Source organism: Oryzias latipes, chromosome 24 (assembly GCF_002234675.1).
Source record: "Oryzias latipes chromosome 24, ASM223467v1".
Classification (NCBI taxonomy): Eukaryota; Metazoa; Chordata; class Actinopteri; order Beloniformes; family Adrianichthyidae; genus Oryzias; species Oryzias latipes.
Window position 1 is genome coordinate 4,528,939 of NC_019882.2, and position 18,400 is coordinate 4,547,338.

The 18,400-nt window shown below is 38.4% G+C and overlaps 1 protein-coding gene across 7 annotated transcripts in view; it reads left to right on the plus strand.

Annotated features, from left to right (window-relative positions):
* Window positions 1–282: 282 nt before the first annotated feature.
* The window catches only part of LOC101172122 (signal-induced proliferation-associated 1-like protein 1), a 67,372-nt gene continuing 49,254 nt past the window's right edge, over window positions 283–18,400 (plus strand). For 4 of the 7 annotated variants that reach the window (XM_011491494.3, XM_011491496.3, XM_020714674.2 and 1 more), the window contains exon 1: window positions 284–458. The gene's annotated coding sequence lies outside the window, so the exon portion shown is untranslated. Of the gene's footprint in view, window positions 459–18,400 lie in introns of all 7 variants that reach the window. The other 3 variants (XM_011491493.3, XM_011491495.3, XM_020714672.2) reach the window with 1 other exon arrangement.

Genomic DNA, 18,400 nt, shown 5'->3' on the forward strand with positions numbered 1-18,400 from the left:
TGTAAATAAAATACAAATGTATATGTATACTCTTTTTTTTTTTTTTACAAAGTCTCAGATTTGATTTTGATTTACAACAACAGAATATTTAATTTAGTGATACAATAATTTTTAATCGTAATTGTTTTCACTGCATTCCCCCCCCCCCCTTTTTCTTTATCTTTGTTTTGTTTCTGATAGAAAAAAATCGTGTTTTTTCTGCAGGATTCACAAATGAAGCAGTAACTGGGTGCTCTTGTTTTGGGAGGAAGGGGGCGTGGCCTCGCCGTCTGCGCAGGGCGGAGCCAACAGCTGCAACTTTGGATGAACTTCTTGTGGTCGAAACGATCCGAAACGCGGTCGGCAGAGCGCATGGGCGCCGACGAAACCCGAAGGTCCGGGACCCGCGTGAGGGTTTTTGTCTATTCCGCCGCGTGACGAGATTAGCTTTCTGCTAGGGGCTCTAGACGAATATTAAGGTAAGAAATGTCGTCGAAAACCGGCGGATAATCATCACCCCCGTTAGTTTAGGTCAACCGTATTTGAGGCGAAAAACAACTACACTGCAAAGTTTGGGAGGCTAACCGTTTTTACGTGATTATTTTACGCCTTTTCGTGTTTGGAGAAAGTAGCGTGAATAGATGAAGGTTTTTCCCACCATCAGTCAGTTTGCTTTCGGCTCACCATAACAACCGCAGCTGAGCATGCAGGCAGCGACTCACCGCCGCTCTTAAAGAAACAGGAAATCCTTCAGAAAATGACCGTTAAACCAGAAAACTGACGTTTCTAGGCTCTATTTACAAAAAAATGAAATAAAATAAATCACTTGAAGGTCTTTTACCCATTTTTTTTTGTAAGGTGTACATTTCAGACAGGCACCGCAGTGCATCTCCCAGCACGCACCGCGCTTATTTGGACAAATCTCTGAAAGGTGAATGAATAAATACCTGCAAATGTGTTTGGAGGTGTACGTTGTTTGTTTTTATGCAGAAACTATTCGCATGCGTTTTTGTAAAACACTGCAGGCGATTTGTTTTGCAAAACACACAAAAGGCACAACTTAAAATGTGCCCCCCCCCCCCCCCCTACCAAAAAAAGTGTCAAATCTCATCAATCTTTGGCTCAGAGGTTTGTCAAAAGCAGTCTCATTAATCAAAATGGCCGTCTTTGGAGTCTATTCAGATGTGGATAGTGATGTAATGGTGCTGCATTGGAGTGATGAAGATTTCATCAGGCGGTTATTATTGAGTTGTATGCATTTGGTGGTGGTGGGGGATGTCAGGAGTTTCCTTTTTGGGGGGGGGGGGGGCATATTCGCAGTCCTCCTGGTGTCAGAGCTTCCTGTCTGCACTAATGACACGGTGGGAGGACTTCTGCTGATTGAAGCTCCTGCAGACGCTCCGTCTTCTGTTATTACAACATCTCCACCTGTGGAGGCCCCCCCCCCACCCCCCAGAGGTGGAGGAACCCAAAAATGACGACACTTCCTAATCAGAGCCTGTTAATGTGAAGCCTGTCACCTTTCTGTATGGAGAAGGCTGTTAAAAATGGAGGGTGTAAAGGGGGGCATTCAGGAAAAAGCAGGAGAATGAATTGAGATGAGGTGAAAAGTGTCAGGAGCTTTGATTGACAGATGAAAGATCTGTTGGTCTTGGATGAGTTTGGGGGGGTTGAAAGGCCGTGACCTTCCCCATAGAGCTCATGGCAGGTTTTCTTCTAGAATTTGTAAAGAACCAAATGACCTCTGGATGCCTCTTGCAAGTTAGCAATGGACGCCAACTTTTAAATCTTAAGTATAATTTTACCCATAATAGGTCGAAATTCTTTGTCAGAATAACCATGCTTTGCTAACTTTTTTTTTAAACATGTTCTTACTATTGCTAATTTTAGTGCAAGTTATTTGAGTTATAAACTGTCCAGTAAAAGGAGGAGGGGCCTAATGCCCCCCGTCTCCAACATCGGAAAAACATTTGATTGACAGATTTTGTGTCGCCTGCTTTCCAGTGGTAGTGGCGTGGACTTTCAACAAGCTCACTCCTGATTGGCTAGAGGGGTTTCTATTAAACATGGACTCAGACCGACTTGGACCAATCACTGCTTCCTGATGACGTCTGGCTCCAACATGGCGGTGTCCATATTGGAAAAAGATGTCCACTGAAATGACTTTATTTCAGAGCAGCTTAAAGTATTTGATTGATCACATACAGTCCTTGACACATTTGACCAATTGGAGGTGGGCATTTTATGTTGAATGCCCGCCTCCTATGTAGACGTGGGTCATTTGGTGTGTAATTTAAGCTATGTTGACTTTTCTATACAGCAAATTGTTGCAGTGAAATGGAAATTATTTATGAGGTGTTTTTTGTTTTGCTACTTGTTCATGTATCGTAAGTCAGTATTGATCACTAATATCGCACATATCAAGTTGTCCTCATATTGCGCAGCCCTAGGTTCTGATGATGGAAACTTGGATAAATTACAAAAATAAATTAATGTAAAAAAATTTTTCAACTGACAAATTGTTCAATCGCAATGCATTGTGGTCTATATTCTCCAATCTAGTTAGCAGCAGAATTCTTGGAAATTTCACTAGATTTTGGAGTTGTAGATTCGGACACCCTAAAAAAAATGGTGGACGCTCCAAACAGTGATGGAATTTGGACAGTGTTCGACGGTGCACAATAACGGTGGCAAATTCCGTCTTTGCACGACTGAATGTTGACTTCAAATAGTCGCATTTCAAGCAATAATGTATGCGATTTCTTCAAGTTTGTTGGACGACATAGATGTCCTTGGTAAAGGGGTCCTACCTGCTTCACACTTCTTCCCACATAGAGACTGTTTATAGTGCTGTTGTTGCTTCTTCACTCTCCACCTCCCACGATCTCCTGCCTTCACCCATCCAATCACTTACAGCGTCCTTTTCCAGGCCTTTCCACCCCCCCAGCACTTTGACGTCTCGCCCTCACCTGGTCTCTTCCTCCTTTTTATCCTCCCTCTCTTTCTGAGCTCATTTGCATTCACGTTATTGCGCCTGTGGAAGGTCTTAAGCTGTCTCTTGATAAACAAGAGCAAGGATTACTCTTTAATTTTAAATAGATGTCACAGCATGGGATGATAATTTATTAATGTGCTTGGTGCTGGCAAAGCAATGTTTATCCTGCATGTATAATTTAAAGGAGCATTTCACGCTCCACTGCTTTGCAGGTAACCTTTTGACAGCAACCTTATTTCCAGCTGTGATCTCTTACCTCATATTTTGTTTTTAGTAGATTAAACATTTAGAGTAGTGATGCCCAATTGGTAGCAAATAGCCAATTGAAATTAAATCATAATAAAAATGGATAATGGAAATTTGAAATGAACTGCACTTTGACCTTTTTTTCATTAAAACTCAAAATATTACAAAAATATGTAATTCATAATCCAGTATGAATAAAAAAACCCAGCTTTTCATGCCTCAGCAATGTTTGTTTCACCACAAATACGTAGTATAATAGAAGCTAGCCGGAATCTGTTTCATATTGTGAACACAGACTATGGCCCAAAAGACTTGAGTGCAGATTTGTTGTAAATGCTACATCTATGTGCTCCTGACACATTTGAAGTGCAAGCCAGTGTTTTGTTTTGTAGCAGCCCTGGCGGTGTTTTCTCTGATATGTGAAATTGCATATCTCTTTGATCCGTGGTGGTTTGCAGAGGATAAAACCGAGGCCCTGCTGGTACCTCGTCAGAGCATCACAGGAGCCTTCAAAATGAAAGCTGGTCCACGAGGGAAAGTGGTTACTTTTACCTTTGGCAATTTCTCCAGGGCTTTTTGGCCTTTAAACCAAGATTTCCCTGGTGTTGGATGTCTTTATTGTGATGTTTTTTGTTCACCTTGTAAGGAAACCTAAGGATGTGATATATATATATATATATATTTTATTTTAATTGCAACAGGTTAGAAAAAAATGGACATGGCATCATGGTTTTATACCTATTGACAACCAGAAATACACAAAGAACAGAAAGTTCAACTTGAGAACAAACTCTTTTACTATTTTAAGTCTTTTCTGTCCGTTTTGGTCAATCCTGTATTTTCTTGTTTAGCATTAAAATGGACAAAGCAATTGGAAACTTCTGTTAAAGACGTTAAGTTTTTTAGTTTTTCCACTCGTCTATATTTGAAATTGGTCCAGAATTCTGGCATATTGTATTTAAAGGCTGTTTTATATGTGGTCAAGTCAGGATCCGCTTAAACCAAATAAAAAAAAGGCTTGTAAATAAAAAAAAAAAGAATGTTGAGAACAGTTTAAAGATGACAGTACACATTGCAAACTTGAAATAAAGCTTATGATTTGACACCATACTTAAGCGTCAAAAGGTTGAGGATTACAATTTTATCCTAATTTTTGATGGTTTTTAGCGTGAGGTCAAAAAGCGTTGCCTTCTCGTGTGCATCCCTCTTTAGCTTTTCTTCTTAAATTTTAGGTTGGTCAGTAATGGAAACCAAACTGTGGAACCTAAAAGTCTCTAAAATTCCCTCTGTTGAAAATGTTTATAATTCTAGGCTCCAAATATGCTACAAGCAGAACATTTTTCCAGGAAAAAGGCAGATTTTTTCATTCTTTGGCACTTTTACCTAATTACATCTTAACTCACTTAATACCTTTTCTTTGAATGCAGTGGCAGCTGATCTGAGAAACTTGGTTTGTTGAGTCTGCTGTGAAGCACCGACTACTGCTGCAACGTGTTCATAATCCTACTTCAGTACCACTTTTTTAATAAAGTCGTCGTAGGATATAAGCAGCCTTCGCTCTCTTTGGATTTGAATAGCCACATCCCAACAATGAGCAAAAACTGTCGATCTTATCTGCTGCCCTAGCATGTTGGGTTGCTGTAAGTTCTTCCAACTGCCTTGCCATCTGTTTCCAGACAAAGAGCGCCTCAAATTTCCTTCTTCCTCGAGGACTAAAAGGATGTCGCCACCGTTGTCGCCCGTGTTTGGTTGCATTTTAGTGCAGGTAATCTGGTCCACAAATCTAATCAGTTTAGATATTTTATCAGTAAAATCAGAGAATAAGAGAAGCATGGGGGATCTATGGAGCTTGAATGAATCCAATAGTTTAACACATGTTGCCTGCAATTCAAATACCAAATGTCCTGGAAAACCTGGAGGTTATCATGAAAATTTGCTTGTGCAGAATGCTGGTCTTTGCAGATGGAAGCAGACAGGTATGTGTAACATGTACATGGAGCAGAAAGAGTTGCAGTTGCTGGTAACAGATGGTGTAATTGTAGATGTGTTACTGTGAAGGAGCGGATCCACACCCCACCTACACTTGTAGCTGTTAGTTGCCTGCTGAGACTTTACATGTGTTACTTTGGCACTGGTGTTTACCACTCTCAGCCACGGCCAGTGTTTCATGTGACATTGGTGACACGACGGTTGATTACAGCCCAGTTCAGTCGTGATGAGCTTCAGATCTTTCAACCACATCTTCATTGAGACACTCAGCACCCCAATAGATGATCAATACTGCGACACAAACTGAGAATTTTTATAGGATCGTGCTGTCAAGAAATAGTGTCAAGTCCTGCTACAAAAGCAAAACTGTAAAAATAATATAATATTGAAGTGTCAGAATTTACTTGAGTTGAATTGCAGAACAAAAAGAGATTATGGAGTTTAAGAAAAATAAAATTGTTTTAAAGCTCTCTGGCAGAAAGCCAGTGAAATGAACCGATTAATAACACTGGTATGTTTCTCAAAGAAGCCCTCAATCTTTGGTGGCTCCTGGAAAGTTTTGTTCCTATAAAGTTGTCCTCAGTAGATGGATTTGGAGCTGCAATTAAAGCTGCCTACTAGAGGGACGGAGCATATCGGCCATTTCTAATTTTAGCAAAAATGCTTGATATTCTTTTTTTGATTTTTGCATCAAGCTTTAAAAGCAGCAGCAGAATAAAAATGGATTGAATAATGTAAAGCACAGCACGTCTTCTTAACAAGAGAATAATAATCATCTTAAATTCTTATTATCTTTCTTTTCTTGTTTAATTTCACTCTGTTTCTATATATTTTACTTTTTAATAATTAGATATTTTGTAAATATTTTATTTCGATGATTCTTGTTTTTTTTTTTTAGAGTGGATAGAGTATTTGCTTCATTTAAAATGAGATCTTGATCACAAATGCCATTGCTAATGTTATTTTCAAAGCTTTGGATTGATCTTGTTTTATTATTCAAAGAACTAAGTATTGTTTAATGATAGATTCATGTGAGAGGGAACGTAGACTTCCCCCAAGGCCAAATGTCATTTTCTGTAGAAACGCACACTTTTAATCTTTCAGTTATCTTCTTTATTGTACTTGATTAATTAATGCATCTCCCTGAAAATGGATGATGTTGAGGACGTACTGTTATTGCATCACCTGTAAATGCAGCGTTTAACACCAGTACACCCAGAACCTGCTGCATGTCCTTCTTGATGGAGGCGCCTGAATGAATTTTGTCTCGTTCCGTCAAAAAGCTCTTTTAAGATGTGCCAAAGCATGAAGAGGTGGTTCAGACCGGAAAATCCGGTTTCAAAGTCCAAAGCTTTTAAACTCTTTCCCATCCCTGAAACTGGGATTATCTGTCGTTTTCCTGTCAGTTCCTTTATGACCGAGGCGGGTGGTTTTGTGCCTACTGTTTTTGTTTTTCGAGCATAAAAATGTTTGCACGTAGTAAACATACACAGTTTTTCATCTGGTGGTCAAAAGACAAAAAACAAAACAACCTTTAAAGCCATTTATCTGATGATGGAGGATAGTTTTATAAAGAAAATTAAGCTTAAAATGGATTCTTTATTTAAATCCTTGTTATTCAGGATTAGATGAACAAAGCTGTTGTATTTGTTTAGTAGAAAATAGAATCAGTAGGCCATAAGCTTCCTGCTCTGCTTCATTCTGATGCATCTAAACACTTGTAGACGACTAGATCTATGTACGACTTTTTTTCCTGGTCTGAGCTGGCATCTGGCTCAGAACTGTACAGTTGGTTCAGATATGGGTGATGCGAATGGGGGGCGTGCTTGCTCCACGGCCTCGGTCCCCCCCACAGCTCTGTGGGGAACTTATTACTGCTCTGCAGAAACTATGTTTGAGAAAACAACTTCTTTTTTTTGGCTTCAAAATTCAAATCAAAAGACCACTGGGGACACTTTTACAATAGCTCAAAAGATAGTCAGTCAAAGTGGGTCTTTAAGCCGAATGGATAGTTGGAATTTAACAAAGCCACTTGTGCTGCTTCTCCTGTTCCAATGCAAGAGATGACACACAAACGAATCTGTTTTGATTTACTGAAGCGTGCAGCAACTTTTGGCTGAATCCTCTCCACTTTTCCGGCCGTGCAGATCCACATGTTGGGCGACAGATACTGCTGGTTGCTGCAGATTCCACAGTGAAACCTTTATAGGATCTAGACGTGGCACTGAGTTACTCACAGATACATTTTAGGCTGCATTAACCAACTGAATTCAATATTTAGTTACTGTAGTAGTTAATCTGAGCTCATTAAAAATGTAATTTTCAACATTTTTATTTTTTTTCTGTTGAGGAAACCAAGCTATTATTACAAATTAATCTTATAATCTAGCGTGGGAGTAATTTTCTTAATTATTTTTAGCTTTGAGAATTTTGAAACGCATACATAAGTAAGGCTTTTTCGGATAAATGTGGTCCAGTTCCATGTAATGTGCTGATTATTTACAGCTCCTTCAGTGACTGAATAAATAAATGTATTTGACAAAAATGCTTGATAATGAATGACAATAACTTTATTACAGCATGTTTAGATGGAAATATTGATTATATAGAAGGACGTGAGGCTGGGCGATATGGCCTAAAAATAAAATCTCCAATTTAATCATAATCAATCAAATCAAAATTCCTCTTTAGTTCCTCAAAAATATGTCGGGAGTTGCTGGTCAGCATGGACTCCAATATGATGTAAGTGCTTTGGAAAACAATTCTGCAAAAATAGACTTTTTTTTCCAAAGCCATCTTATGGACACATTTCTAGTTATCACAAGTATTTCATTGCAGCTGTTGCTTCCAGTGGTGGCACAAACACCTATTACGTTTAGCAGGCAATTACTTTTTCACAACAGTGTGGCTTCTGTGTATCAGGGGGATACTAGAACCACAAAGAGCAAAGCGGTTTGCACCAAGTTAATTGTTAAATGTAAAAACAGAAAAGCTTTTTCGTCCTTGAAGACATTTTTCTTAGAAGGCAGAGTAGATTAGAGACTCTTTTTGCGTTAGAATAGACTCACAAAAAAGCGGGAGGCTTTTTTGTGAGTCTCGTTTGCTCAGTGTTTGAAGCGAGTCACAGGTCAATAAAGGCAACCAGAGGAATGTGTGAGAATGCTGTGTACACAATAGTGATGAGCTCATAGTTTTTAGCTTTGAACACTGGAAACAATGAAATCTGGTTGCCCTATTTCCCACCCCTCTCGTGAATTCGTGCCCCATCATAAAGGACAATAACTACATTTAAGTTTAGTAGCATTCCTAAAGTATTTACTCAGGGTTGACGTGGTTAATGGTTCATTGAAAGCAGAAGGTTGTACCTGTGGGATTATTCTGATTGTTGCTAGTAGCTGCAGAGAAACCCCAGTGGGACTTTCTCCAGCAACTCAACCTTCATGAACTTCAGAAAACCCTCCTGTTTGACTGCAAATTTTTGATTTATGCTCATAAACACAACTAAAATTAAAGCAACACAGTTCTGTGGTGGAATGAAGTTCCAGAGTTTTAATGTTAAGACACTTCTTTGATAACTTAGTTTTTAGAATTTTCATGTCCCTTATTCCTAATACGTATAATTGGCTAAACTGGTACCTTCCTATTATGCTTTGACATTTATATTTTTAAGGAAATATTAAAGAATATTGCCACAGGTACATTCATTTAAAATGTGTTTTAGTAAAAATTTAATGTATTTATTAAGAACCATATATTTTGTAAAAGAAAATGAGTGTACAACTGACGTTTGCAAAAAAATAAATGAATCAACTATTGAGCTTCATCTGATGGAACGGGACGCTGTTGTGCCTCATTCATGTCATTATATGTGAAATTTCATAAAGAAATTGATGGAAAAGTCATCTGTCTGTTTAGCAGCTAACACTTGGAGGTATAAATCCTCCAGTTTTGTTTGCATTATGAAATGAGACGAAATCTGAATGAACAACTCATCAAGATAAGCATTCAGCCGAGGAATACAAAATTAGTCTAGACCCCTTTCTACAACTATCACGCATTAAAACTCTCAATAAATTCTAACTAAAGCTAAAATTTAACTACCATATTTTTTTAGACTGAAAAAGGCATAATTTAAGCAGTTTCTGTTACCTGGAGAAGATAAAAAAATGATATTAACATTCACAATTAACAATCATAATTTATAATTAATATACATCAGGCATTAAAAGAGCATCATCTTGTTTTACCAATAAAATGTCTACGCTATGTCAGGTATTTTGCTGGTTGTTGAGTTAATTTATAAGCATAACAAATTGTATACGAAATTCTATTTCTAGAGGGTAAATAAAAGAACCCTGTAGTTTCATTTGCCTCCCTCCCCTTACTGCAAACAGACTGCCATGTTTTAGCTGCTAAATTGAGGGGGCTACTCTGTGGTGTTGCAAATGGACATTGAAGTCGATTATCAACATAATGCCGTGATCCTTTTCAATGGGTTTCTAACAGTTTCCAGCTGATGCCTCCAGTGGGTCTCACCAGCTGTGTGGAGGGAAACTTGCTTCCTGCTTTGATGGCTGACACTTCTCTTTAAGTTGCGTATCGTTGGACGGTCGGCTGGTCTCTGTGGTGTTTTATGATGACAGTGCGCTAGCAGAGACAAAAAAGCTCACTCGATCAAATTTTTGATGGGAACGCTGCCCAAAGTCCTCCGACATTTAAATCTCTTTAGAATTTATGTTTACATATTATTTTATGGTTTCGCTGACACACTGATGGGTAAAAGTCAGATTTATATGCTACGGTTCATGGTTTTGCTTCACAAAAACTCATTCATGCAGTTAATAACTAATCTAAAAAAACAGATGGATTTATCTAATTTGCACTAGTGTGTGGGTGCATGTTGGCATTGGCGGGAAGTCCTGCATAATGGTCACTCAGATGACATCAAAGGCATGATTGTACATCACACTCTGTAACCAAGATGACATGAATGTCCCGAGGATCGGGGCTCAAAGCACCTGCGGTTTTCCTTCCTTCCTATGAAATTCAGTAAGGTAATGTTGCCTGGCAACAAGTGCAATTTTGGCAAGTATTGCTTAGTAACAAAACTTGTTTCCGACTATCTAAGGCAGATTCACTTATAGAAGAAAGGATCAATGATGGATGCAACAGTTCAGTCTCCTGGCCTTTTTTTTTTTTTTTTTTGCATTTCAAGCTACAGTGTATCCATGAGGCTAAATGATAAGTTTGAAATCCTGCAACTTTCAAACGTTGAGCATCTTATTTAGCATTGTTGTGAAGCTTCCCTGTATAGATTGTACTTCCTGTGTCTGACTTCATCGTAAAGAGTCTTTCCCTGCGGAGTCCTCCCTACTGCAAGCTGTAGTTTTGAACACTTTGGTGCAAATCTTCCTGCAAATAGCCAGTGTTCACAAGAGGGAGGATGAGTAGGAGGAAGAGGGGTGGTGTGGCGTGAACAAGGCCTTGCGGGGGTGGCGAGTAGTTACATAATTTTTATGAACCCAGCTGTACTGTGTTGTTTAGCGCATAGGTGAAGTTGTAACAGCCAAACTTACTGTGTCCACCTGCGCTCAACAGAACTGGACTATTAGTCTACGGGTCACGGAGCAGATTGGCGCTGAAGGGGACTGATAACACGGAGGAAATGAAACGTGGAAAAAAGCATAAAACCGCAGCATCAACATTGCTCCTGCAATACTGCGTTGCCATGGCAGCAGTTGTCGATTTGTCAGAAACCTTGGGATGTAATGATAATGCAGGATTCGAAGAGCTGTAATTAAGTGCTCATTTCTGTTCATCCTTTTTTTTTATTAATGACCAAAGGTTTGTTCTGCAGCATTTTCTTGCTTAGGCACTCGGATCAAAGCAGCAACAAGGAATTCCTTTTTCCTCCAATTGTTTGAATAGGTTGGTTAACATTAGTTGGCCTTCATATTTGACTACCCGTGTTGGCAATGTATCACTTGGGGATTGTTGACAAGAACTTTAGTAGACATTTTTTTCTCTGCTGTCTGGCGTCTTTTGGCAGGCAGCATACAAGCTGAAAAACATGCAACAGATGTCTTTTAAGATGGGATGAACAACCGGAAAATCTGAGCCTGAAATACCTTTTTTGTTACAAAAACACTTAAGACTACACTTTCAAATGATTGATAAATCTTTTTAACCCTTTAACAACGTAGCTTTAGCTTCAGTGTTGATGTTCTTTGAATTCTCGTAACTTGTTGACCATTTGAACAATTAACACAATCCCAACGAACTTTGAAGTGGAAAAAATCAGCTTTGAGCTAAACACTTTACAGGAGTGAAGTGATTACGCAATCAAAGTTAACCAACAGATTCTGATGCAGCAAAAGCCGGTTTGGAATTACGGTAATTGTGTAAACGGTTGAAGAGATGGGGTGAGTAGCTCAGTCACCCTGAGAGAATTCTCAATAGAACCGCTTCTCCTCCACATTAAGAGGAGCCAGTTGAGGTGGCTCGGACATCTAGTCCGGATGCCTCCTGGACGCCTCCCTGGGGAGGTGTTCCAGGCATGTCCCACTGGGCGGAGGCCCCGGGGAAGACCCAGGACACGCTGGAGAGACTACGTCTTTCGGTTGGCCTGGGAACACCTTGGGGTCCCCCCCAGAGGAGCTGGAGGAAGTGGCCAGGGTCAGGGAAGTCTGGGCACCCTTTCTTAGACTGCTGCCCCCGTGACCCGGTCCCGGATGAGTGGAAGAAGATGGATGGATGGATGGATGGTTGAAGAGTTGCAGTATTTCGGGGGGCTTGTGTCATTCCTTGCTGCTGGTCACAGCTCCGGCATTGAAGGGTTGAGTTGCACTTATTTGCAGAAGCTATGCAGTTTCACACTACCGTATTTTCCGGACTATAAGTCGCTCCAGAGTATAAGTCGCACCAGCCCAAAGTTGCATTATAAAGTAGAAAAAAACCTAGATAAGTCGCACTGGACTATAAGTCGCATTTTGACGGGAAATTTATTTGACAAAATCTGAGACCAAGAACTAATAACTTGCACAACCTCATATGACACAATCATAGCAGACTGTTTATCTCATAATTTCACAGTAATTCTTTCTCATACTTATTTATTTATTCCTTTCATGAAGCATCATTGGCCAACTAATACTCTGTTTTCATCCTGTATTTGTAGAAACAGTTGTCATTTTTATTGCATTTCTGAATCTATGAAATCATTGGAAAATAGAATATTATGTTTTTAGTCTTCAAGATCTTACTGTAAAAAAAGGTTTGCTGATTCTCTGAGTCACTTAACATACTCTTAACACTTAACATACCTCATACATCAAATTGACCCAGGAACATCATCTCTGTTCCTCACAAATGAACATAACAGGAGGGTTAACAATGTATTTATTTCAATTTATTTCTAATATAAGTCGCTGCGGAGTATAAGTCGCACCCCTTGCCAAACTATGAAAAAAAGGGCGACTTATAGTCCGGAAAATACGGTAATCCATGGACACCAGTGAAGATCACAAATCATTGAAGAAAAAAGGTTCAGAGCACTGTCTAGTGGGTCTAGATGACCCAACTCCCAATGTTAAAGTGCCTAGGATAGCACAAGGGTTACTATGTGCCTCAATACCTATAACGCAGTGTTATTGCTTCACTTTACATTTATCAAAAATATAAACTATTTGGGTAGCCTAACTATAAACAAAAACATGCACTTTGAAAAAGTTGAAATGAAAAATTTCTATTTATTAAAAATCGTGTTTAATTTTGGTATTGAGGGGGAAAAATGCTTTTTTTAAATTTTGGTTTGTGCGTCGAGGATTTCAGGGTATTGTGCAGATAAAAATTGGTTTTGTAGGTTAGACTTAAAATGCTGTGCTCCACTGTCATTTCTGTTTGTTGGGTTATGAGAATGCCTACTTCTGTTCCCTTTATTGTGATGTAGCTGGTAAAATATACTCCTAATTTGGCATTGTGTTTTCAGCACCAAGAATTGGGGTTAAAGACTCATGAACAAAGGCTCCTTTCTGACATTGCATTAAGTCTCTTTGTCTTATTGTATGTTGTGGGAACAGCTGATGTTGTAGATTGATGCTCACAGATAATGATGCCTTTTTCTTTGTGTTGCCTCTGGTTCTCCCACTCAAGAAGAAAACTACGCATCTATGTTGATAAGACATGATCGACTTCCATGACTGACTCATTCACCAATTCTGGCCTGATCGGTGAATTAATAAGGTTCTCTTTTTACACTGCGAGTCTGGTGAATAAACATAAGTCTCGTCACTTCAGAGAAATACTGAAATCCCGTTCTGCGCCGCGTTTCTCACGTTTTTCTTTACCAATACACAGTTCAAATCTTCATCAGAGCTTGATGAAGAGCTAATGAGCTGAAATTGATCCGTTGGAGCAAGAAAATGTAAAGCGGGAAGACTTCTGCTGAAAAGTGCAGGAACATGCTTACAAGTGAAGCTCTAGTAATCAGCATGTGATTCATTTGGCCCTTTATGCTAACTGTATTAACCTGGGGCGATGACAAATCTCTCAACAGTTTAATAGAAACAAGTTTATTAGACTTTATTACTTTATTTTGGAACATCTTCAAAAGGGGTAATGAAATTCAAAACTGGATTTCTTTTGTTTAATTACAAGTCTAACCCAGTAAGTAGAGCTGTAACCTTAATGTTGAACTGCAGGGGATGCTTATAAACTTATATGTTTTTTTTTTTTTGTTAATCAAGACCCACAAATTCTTCTTGCCGTCTTAAGCCTTTAACATTTAAGCTGTTGCTCTGTTCTTTGAATTAGCATAACTCCTCAACCGTTACCACAATTAATGTCATTCCAATGGATTCTGAAGCTAAGAAGAGCAGCTTTGGGCTGATGAGCACCACCTTACAGTAGTAAAGTGTTTACACAAATTAGGCCTGCACAATATACCGCAAATTTATCGTTATCGCGACATTAAGCTGTGCAATATGCATTCCGCAAAAGACGGTGAAAATCGCAATAAATGGTTACCTTAAATGTGCTAAAACAATCTAATGGCAGCTTGAAATATTGAACAAATGAAATAAATCCCTTTATGCATTTAACCAATTGGAAGGACCCGTTTACGTTGTTGATCAATCAGATGAGCCCTTTTATGTTTGATGTTTGCCTCCTACGTCGACGAGGGTCATTTGGAGTATAATTTTTAAACTGTTGCAGTGAACACGGAAATTATGTTTTTGGTTGTTTTGTTATATGTTTATATACCGCGAATTATATCGTTATCGCAATATTAATCACCAATATCGCATATATCGAGTTTTCCTCATATCGTGAAGCCCTAACACAAATTCTGATCCAGACAAAAGCAGGTTTATGCCGATTGTTGGAATTACATTAATTGCGTTAATGGTCAAAGAATTATGGTAGTTCAAAGAGTGTGCCTTATTTCGTATCAAAGTGTAAATGTGTGTCGTTTCGTCATAGTTTTACAAACATCAGGAAACAATTAATTATGGAATGAAGGGATAAATAGCTAAGAATCCTCTTCCAACTCCAATATTAAATTGGGTCTTTATTTTTTAATATTAGCTCTTGTTTTATTTGAAGCAGTTTGGTGAAAGATGCATAACCTTCAGCACAAAACGTGACTTATTAATGTGGTTCAGAAAAAGATTTAAATATTTAAAATGAGCTAAAAAACCCATAAGAATCCGCTTCCTGCGCGTGATTATTCTCATTTGTCAAAAGAAAAGTTGTCAGAGGTAAAAAGGAACACCCCCCCCCCCCAGAGATGGTAGTCAAGCAAAGCCAAAGGCTTGACCCGCTCTGTGGTCAGGAGCTGTGGGGTCGAGGGCATTGCCCAGAAAGAGAAGCAGTAGACCTTTCATTCAAAGGCCTCTTTTTGTTTTGGAAGGGGTAGTTCCACATCTGTCACAGTGTCAAAGCGTGCTGTCTCGAGCCTTAATCCTGCTGCCCTCTCAGCCAACCCCGGTAACAGTGTTTGTCGAGTATGGACTGATTCTCACGTCCATTACGGATACACTTGTCAGTCTTCCGTGGAATTTTGCGATCAGTTGCTTTGTCGGATCTTGTCTCCAAGCTTCCATTGATTCCAATCTGCTCTTGCATTGGTTTAGAGAGCAGCTACTTAGACATTAAAATATGCATGCTTCTGCAGACCAAGGTGGTAACATTTCTGAATGCTGTTAATTATAGTGGGTAAGTGAATTGGTTAACTCGAGTTGTCGTCCTTTTCTTAGCCTTGCTGCTACTTTGTCTTATGCTTTCATCTTGTTTGGTTTGTCAGGACAACAAAAGAGAAGGAAGAAGAAGGCAACACCACTAATTGCTGTACGCACCAGGATTGTGTCTAACAATGTCAGGAGAGAAAAAAAAATCCCCACACTTTCATATTGTTGCCTTTTGTTTACTTTGAAATTAAGGTTTTATTTTGTTCTTGGATTTGTTTCAGACCTCCTGTTGTTTTTGTGGTTTGTATATTTGAAGATTTCTGTTGTTAAGCATTTTGAATTAAATGTTTTAACACGTTCATGAATCTTGTAGCATGTTAAGATTGGAACTTTTGTTGTTGAAGCATAAAAGATTTTGCTGTAAATTGCATGGAAGCATGTTTTGAAAAAATGCGAGAAAGGGAAAGAAACATTTGCATAATTTGGCTGAATATGCTACAACTCACATTCAATTCATTGAAATGTTAATATTGATGTTGCAAATGGTCCTTTTTTACATATTGAAAACCTAAAAATAGCATTTTCAGATTAATATTAAAGCCATATCTGACCGTTTTAATAGTAATAAGAGGTGAAAACTACATTAAAAGCAACATTTTATTATACTTGTCTAGCATATTAATAATTAAGCAAAGATGTCTTTGAGCACATTTCTCTTCTCAGAAGTAAATTTTATTTAAAAAATTCACATTATATACTCCTGCTAAACAGACATAATTGCTTTATAAATATTTAGTATTATTAATATCCTGTTAACAAAATGAGATCTTGGATCAATTTTACATTTAAGTGAGAATGCTTTAACCCGCACTACGATGACGCAAATACACCTCGGCAATCTTTAAAAATACTTTTGTTTCAGAATATGGAGGCCTGGGAATGCTGTCTTCCACTGAGAAATCGTTTCATTTTCCCTTCCATTTGTTCAGTAAAAAGCAAACGACAGTGAGTGAAGAGCAGGTCTGCGAGTTCCATTCACCTCAAGACTTTGGAAATTCTGATACTTCTGATACTAGAAGCAACTAAAAATGACAGAAAAATGCAGCTGTTTGCATCTTTTTACCACCAGAAATGGTCTAATCTCACCGGGTTCTGGAAGGAAGATCAAGTTTTAACAAACAGTCTGACATAATTGTAAAGTTGAACTAAAGAAAAATGATTACACAAAGGCATTAATAATAAAAGGAGGAAGCATGTTATTAATTTATTTGTTTTTGGTTGTTGTGGGCTGAATTTCAATGAGCTTTAGCACTTGGGATGTGGAACCAGTGAATTATAGCTTTCATTATCATGATTTTTACCACTTTTATGTTAAATCAGGAAGAGGTTTGGGGTTTACCAAATTGTGGTTAGACAGAGGAACAGATTAGCTGAGGATTCCCACGGTGAAAGTATATCCGTGAGGATTTCACTTTGGACCTGCAGCAGTACACAAAATAACATGCATGCATACACAGACACACTCTTGAATGCAGTCTTTTCTCGCTGCTGGAATATTTAAGTTTTTTTTTTATTGGCATATTTTAGAAAGCACATGGAGGAAGCAGAGGGAAGATATTTTCCACATGAGCCTGTGATCTCAATTCAGAACTTCTGGCTTTAATATTTACTATTATCTTTTTCTGCTACTTTAGTCAAGGCTGGTTATTAACTGTTTTATTTGAGACTGTTATTGTGATGACCTTAAGTCTCTCTATATTTCTACCCTTTGCTTATCGTCCCTTTGTCTACCACAGCTTTGGAGAAATGTACAAAGACCTGCTGCTTTTTGTTTTCAACGTGATTTCCCAGCTTCTTTAGGGGTTTTTCTTTGTCTTTTTGATGATTTTCTTCTTCTAAATGTATTTGTAATGATTTATTATTTAAAAAAAACACATGTGCACAAAAATATGTAAATTATCTCATTAAAATTTTAATGAACTTTTCCTAAAAGGCTTAAAAAGAGAAAACACAGAAGAGTTTGGAACCCTTTCAGAAAAACCTGGTACTGTGTGGATAGTCGGGCTTTTTTTTGTGGCTGCTGGCTGAACTTCTCCAGGGAAAAGTCTGCACATACTTTGACTCATCAAATTTCACTGGATGCCGTGCATGCAGACAGCCGGTTTGTTGACCAGCAGTTGGCGCAGCCAAGACTAGGCTAAATCCAGCCTTCCACCTTGGAAAAAAGTTTTTTTTTTTACTGAGAAACAGATTTGATACAGTGACTTTGCCAGCCTTTATCCCACTTTCCCATGAAGTGGGGGAGCAAAGCTGTAGCTTGTACCCATGCTAACAGAATGGGAAGGACAGGCGTCCTGGGATTCATGAAGCTGTGGCTAAAACGGAGGATAAATGGGTTTAGCATAGACATAACATAACGAACAGCTGCTCACGCCATCTTATAGAGGGAACAATTTGAAATGTTTTATGCGTCTGTGAAAAAACGAGTTTTAGGGTGGGATGTAAGGAATTCAAAACTTTTGAAATGATCATTTTCTTCTGTCAAACTTGAATCCACTAAGCTATTTGGTGCGGTATGTGTGGTATTTCTTGTGTGATCAACAACTATCCATTCATTATATCTGATTTCTGTACTTATCAGATTTTTCAAGTAGACGGGATAATCAGATTTTACCAGATCATAGCAGTTATCCTACGAGATATTGGATTAGAATATGAAGATTTCTACAAGAAAAGCTGATTAAGACTCCTTTGTCTTTTTCAGAAAAGCACTGAGCTGTCATCACTCCACCTAATTAGAGCAGGTTTGGGGGAAATGTTGATTTTCATTGTTTTATTTTTCTATTTATTGTACAAATGTAGCACATTACCAAAGTTTGATAACCATAAACAGTTAGAATTATAATCTTAAATAGTTTTCATGTCGATTCACTTTTGGCTACAACCAATAGGAAAATGTCGTTATGGCAATTGGTGCTATGAAGCCTGAAAAGCCAAAAGATTC